This window comes from Vulpes lagopus, chromosome 16 (genome assembly GCF_018345385.1).
Source record: "Vulpes lagopus strain Blue_001 chromosome 16, ASM1834538v1, whole genome shotgun sequence".
Lineage (NCBI taxonomy): Eukaryota > Metazoa > Chordata > Mammalia > Carnivora > Canidae > Vulpes > Vulpes lagopus.
In genome coordinates, this window is record NC_054839.1 from 2,445,340 (window position 1) to 2,451,573 (window position 6,234).

Consider the following 6,234-nt stretch of genomic DNA (forward strand, 5'->3'; position numbering starts at 1 on the left):
AGGCTGACCTGGAGCTGATGCTGGACAGGGGACAAGCAGGAGGCCCCAGGATGCAGAGCCTCTGCTCAGCGGAGATCAATTAATTTGGGAGAGAACAGGGCGGAGAGAGAGGCTTTGCTTCGTTTCGGTGAAGGTCCCAGGCCCGCTCCCCCTGCGAGGCCACCAGTGTCATGAGAGAGCAGCTGTGCACCTTCTGGTCACCTTGAAGTTCATGGCCCCATGCGTCCTAAAGGGCTGCTGAGACGCCCCGGGGCCTCACATGTGTTGGAGCACCTGGGAGCACCACAGCTTTGCAGCCGGGCGTCCTTGGACAATGGCTGCACCTTCCCGAGCATCTCTTTCCTCCGAGACACCCACTTCCCACCTTGAGGGACTCTAGAGGGTTTAAGTGGAGGATTTGGGGAGGCGCTGAGAAAACACACCTACATTTCCTGGGGGAGCTGGCACCCTGGGGCGGGCAGGCAGAGAGGCCCAAGGCAGCTCAGGGCTCAGGGCGCTCCCTCAATGCTTACTTCACTTAATTAATTCCTGTGAGGCAAATGTGACAAATAAAACTGTATACTGTAGATTCACAAAAGAGAGGGGAGTGGGGAGCTTCTTGGGGAGCAGGCTGCGTGCCTCCGCGGCCAGCCACAGCCGTGAGCGGCCAGGGCCCCCAAGGGCAGAGCCAGGACGGAGACCCGCGTCCTGCGTCTCCAAGCAGGTGTGGACAGCACAGCGCAGGCCCGCGCGCCCGGCTCAGGGATCCAGACGCCGCGCTCTGAGGTCGCAGGGCTGACACTGGCCTGCCGTGGGAGCATTGGTGACATGGGCAGTGCACGCTCTGAGATGAGGCGGTCTGCCCCCCACCGGGTGAGCCGACAGGGGCCCCAGGCACAGGCCACCCTCTGAGGCGTGTACGGAGGGTGCTGAGGCAGGACACCCCATCTTCTGGCCAATGTTTTGTTACTCCATCTCTTGGGTACCCATAAAACTCTTGTGTTTCTAAGGATAACTCCAAGGTGGCTTCTGCATTGTCAGAGCAAGATGAAATTATATGTACCTAAGGTGCTTTGTTACATCCTTTGCAAATTGGCAATTAATGCATGCAGTGGAAGCCTTTTTCTTAACTAGAATGTTCTGTTAGCAAGACCACTGCCCCTAAGCATCCTGCATTTGTACCAGACAAACCTGAGACCAACAGGTCAGTGACACATTCAGTCTCGGTCTTTCCAGGCTGTGAAAAACAGCTTCTCTTTACCTGGGTGCCAGAACTTAAGCTCCTTGAGGGCAGAGATGTGGTGACAGCACTTCCCTGGGGCACCTGCCCACTGACAACAGTATGGACCACATGGACGTCAGGATCCCAAGGTAGGAGTCCCATGAGTGTAGAGACCCCCAGCCAGCCCAGTGCCCCCCAGCAAGGGTGCACATACAGCCCCCAATCTGCCACATATCAGAGATGGTGTCTCAGCATATGGCAGAAACCTGCGAGGTGTCTGGGTTCTCGGGGTTCCACCCATTTCCCAGCTCCAGAACCTCGTCCCACAGCCACAGGCTGTGCTGAATTGGGCTCCAGGCTTCAAGGTAAAATTTTTTCACCCAGGGCTCCATCTTGGGTCCCCTGGTCTTATTTCCACTTCAAACCTTGTGTGTCTTGCTCTCTATTTAATCACTTAACACAAGATAAGCAATGGGAGAGCTTAGTAAACATTGTTGAAAGAATAAATGAAAATTTTAGAAGTCTTTTATTTTGCTCCTCTATTTTTGCATCATTCTCTGAATATGTAATGTGTGCACTGACACCACCTCCATTCTCAGGCTCTTATTTCCTCTTCCCAGAGACAAGCACAGTTTCCTAACGATGCAAGGATTTACGTAATGCATCATCTGTGAAAAATATACTCACATAGATATCCAATGTATGTGAATACATTTACATAATATTTTCTACAAATGAGAGCACACTAAACGCACTTCCTCATATGGTTTTTGGTTTTTTTTTTTTACTTTACATATTGGAGAGTGTTTCATTTCAGTACATGTAGAGTGTGTTTTATTGTATGATTGTACCAACATTTATTTAACCAGCCCCCTGACAGACATTAAATTATTTCCTTTATTTCACTTTTACAAACAATGTTGTGCCAAATATGCTTGGGCAGGAGTTGTTTTGCACACAGATGAGTATTGTTATAGGATGAGATCTCCGTGCATTTTAAATCTCGCTAGATACTGTCAATCGGTTCTTCCAGAGGTTGTACCAATTTACACTCCCTGCAGCAGCATATAAACTGTCTGTCTCCTCCTCACCTTTACAAATACGATGTGAATGCAAACCTTATTCTTAATCATCCTCACCAACCTGATAAAGAACTTGCATCTCAGTGTTGTTTCAATTTGCATCTTCTTGCAGTGAGTCTGAGCACCAAGGAACCAGCTGTTTCTCCTGTAAACTCTGCATATACGCTTCCCACCTTCCCATTAAACTCTTGGCCTTTTAAAATATTGAGTTTAAGGAATTCATATGATTAAACATAGGAGCCATTTTTCTGTTACCTGAAGTGCAAGCATTTTTCCTAATTTATTGATTATCATTTAATTTTGCCTGTGATGATGTTTGCCAACTAACACCCTGGTTATTAGGGTGCGGGGTTGGTCAAATGTGTCAGTCTTTCCTTTTCTAGCCTCCAGATTTTGTGTCAGAGTTAAAAAGGTCTTTCTGAATCAGAGATGATTTGAGGAGCCTCCTAATTTTCTTCTATTACTTTTAAGGTTCTATTATTCATGGTCTAATTCTACACCGGTATGGTATTTACTTTGGTAGATATAGGTGGGTAATTGGAACTTTTTTTCAGGTGATTACACACTTTCCCACTGATTTGAAATACCCCTTTATTATGTAATAATATTGTATTCATTTTCTGGACTTTATAGATGGTTCCAGCAATCTATTCCTGAGCTAACACAACATGACAGTGTGGTTAGTACATGGAAAATTGTATTGTTCTTCTTTTTCAGTTTTTCTTGGGTTTTCTTCATTGCTTACTATCTCTCTGAACTAATTTTCTAAATAATTCTATTTCTTTCAAAATTTATATTTTCACATAGCTTAGAATGAAAAGAAAAACCATGAGAAATAGTGAAGTCGGTGTTCAGCCTCCAGCACCCGGGCACACCACTTCCTCCCAGAGGCAGCCTGTGGTATCAGTTTCTTGCACATCTTTCCAGAAACAGTTCACATCAATTTCACATGCTTGCATCTTACAAGCTTTACAATCTACTTGCCTCATGTTTTAAAAATTGCTTGACATTGCTAATATTTAAAATGGGATCCAGCTCAATAGATAAGTAAACTTAGAAGATTGGCGTCTTTATGATGAGGAGAGTTCCTATCCATGGACATCTGGTCCCTCTCCCATCTGCATGTTTTCTTCTGTGTCCAGCAGCGTTTAAAGCTACTACTGTTCAGCGATTGCAGTACATTGAGCTCCATAGAGACAGCACCGGGGCAAGTGAGAGCCAGACGGGCACTGGGCGACTCTGTGCCTCGCTGAGGAAAATAATTAAACATGGGCAAAGGAGATCCTAAGAAGCCAAGGGGCAAAATGTCATCATATGCATTCTTTGTGCAAACTTGCCGAGAGGAGCACAAGAAGAAGCACCCAGAAGCTTCAGTCAACTTCTCAGTTTTCTAAGAAATGCTCAAAAAGGTGGAAGACCATGTCTGCTAAAGAGAAAAGAAAATTTGAAGACATGGCTAAGGCGGACAAGGCCCATTACGAAAGAGAAATGAAAACTTACATCCCCCCTAAAGGGGAAACAAAAAAGAAGTTCAAGGATCCCAATCCACCCAAGAGGCCTCCCTCAGCCTTTTTCTTGTTTTGTTCTGAGTATCGCCCAAACATCAAAGGTGAGTATCCCGGCCTATCCACTGGTGATGTTGCAAAGAAACTGGGAGAGATGTGGAATAACACTGCTGCAGATGACAAGCAGCCTTATAAAAAGAAGGCTGCTAAGCTGAAGGAAAAATATGAAAAGGATATTGCTGCATACTGGGCTAAAGGAAAGCCTGATGCGGCAAAAAAGGGAGTTGTCAAGGTTGAAAAGAGCAAGAAAAAGAAGGAAGACGAGGAGGATGAGGAAGATGAAGAGGAGGAGGAAGAAGATGAAGATGAAGGAGAAGATGATGATGATTAAGTTGGTTCTAGCACAGTTTTTTTTCTTGTCTATAAAGCATTGAACCCCCCTGTACACAACTCACTCCTTTTAAAGAAAAAAAATTGAAATGGAAGGCTGTGTAAGATTTGTTTTTAAATTGTACAGTGCATTTTTTTGTATAGTTAACACACTACCGAATGTGTCTTTAGATAGCCCTGTCCTGGTGGTATTTTCAATAGCCACTAACCTTGCCTGGTACAGTATGGGGGTTGTAAATTGGCATGGAAATTTAAAGCAGGTTCTTGGTGCACAGCACAAATTAGTTATATATGGCGATGGTAGTTTTTCATCTTCAGTTGTCTCTAATGCAGCTTCTACGAAATAATTGTTGTTCTGTTAACTGAATACCACTCTGTAATTGCAAAAAAATAATAATAATAAAGTTGCAGCTGTTTTGTTGACATTCTGAATGCTTCTAAGTAAATACATTTTTTTTTTTATTTAAAAAGAAGCTACTAGGGCATCCCTGGGTGGCTCAGCGGTTTGGCGCCTGCCTTCAGCCCAGGACGTGATCCTAGAGTCCCAGGATCGAGTCCCATGTCAGGCTCCTTGCATGGGGCCTGCTTCTCCCTCCTCCTGTGTCTCTGCCTCTCCCTCTCTCTCTCTGTGTGTCTCTCATTGAATAAATGAATAAAATCTTTAAAAAATTAAAATTAAAATTAAAAAAATTTAAAAAGCTACTACTGTTACTATAAATGTATATTTTATTCCATCAGATCTCTTATTTATAAATGAAAGTTATTAATTTTTGTATATTAATGAGGTGCTCCCAGCCACCTCATTAAATTCTCCAATTTCATGGAATTCTAAATAAAACCAGCTGCCCTTCTGAGGACCTGTGTGGGGTGGCAGGAGCAGACAAACAGGGATGAGCACTTCTCAGACAAAACAGCGCTTTGCTGACAGTCCTCTCCAGAAGCAATGTGCCACACAGAGCACAGGTCCTCCTCGGCCCCAGCGACAGGAGGGCCCTCTGGCATAGAGAGGAGCCCTGCTCACCCTCCTAGGGGATTTGGTTTTCCGCACCTTCCTTATGATATGGTTTTCGTTGTATTTATTTTGCTCGCGGTTTCCTGAGTTTCTTGACTTTGTTAATATATGATTTTTACCAAACTTAAAAAATTTAGCCTCTGTTTCATCATTACTTTCCTGAACCTCTCACTCCTTTCCTTCTGGGATCCAATTACTTATATACTCAACCTTTTGTTATTTTCCACAGGGCCTTCAGGCTTAGTTGGTTTATTTACAAATCTCTTTCTCTCTGTGCTCTTCACAGGGGCTATATTTCAGTCAATATGCCCTCACATTGAGGATCTCTTCCTGCCCTCACCTCTGTCCTACCATTAACCCCATCTAGGAAACTTTTTACTTCAGATAGAAATTCTGAAAGTTAAGGTAGAGGGGAAGATGGAAGTGGAGTAGGAGGACCGAGACTTGAAAAAGAATTTCAAAATTTAGATATTATCTTTTTCTTTTCTAGAATTCCCATTAAGTTCTTTTTTACAGCTTCTCTTTCTGTGCTAAGATTTTTTTTTTAAGATTTTATCTATTTATTCACGAGAGACAGAGAGAGAGAAGCAGAGGCACAGGCAGAGGGAGAAGCAGGCTCCACGCAGGGAGCCCGATGTGGGACTCGATCCTGGGTCTCCAGGATCACGTCCTGGGCTGAAGGCAGGCACCAAACCGCTGAGCCACCCGGGCTGCCCTCTGTGCTGGGATTTATTTTTTAAAAGTAATTATGAGTATATTTTCCTTTATATCATTGAGAACGTATATATATTAGCTGTTTAAAATACGTATCGGCTAATTCTAGCATCTGGCTTATGTTGGGGTGAGTCTTCACTGCTTGTATTTTTTTTTCCTCTTGAGAATGGGTCATATTTTCCTTTTTCTTCAAATACACCAACCTTATGGACACTTCAAACCAGATAATTCTTTGATATGGGGGCTGTCCTGCGCATTATACCACGTATTGATTTTTTTGCTTTATGTTTTAATAACAGATTCACTTTGTTGAACTAAAACTGCAAATGC

The 6,234-nt window shown here is 43.8% G+C and overlaps 1 pseudogene; it reads left to right on the forward strand.

Moving 5' to 3' along the window:
- The first annotated feature begins 3,489 nt into the window (after positions 1-3,489).
- On the forward strand, positions 3,490-4,179 carry LOC121477107 (annotated as a pseudogene).
- Positions 4,180-6,234: the final 2,055 nt, after the last annotated feature.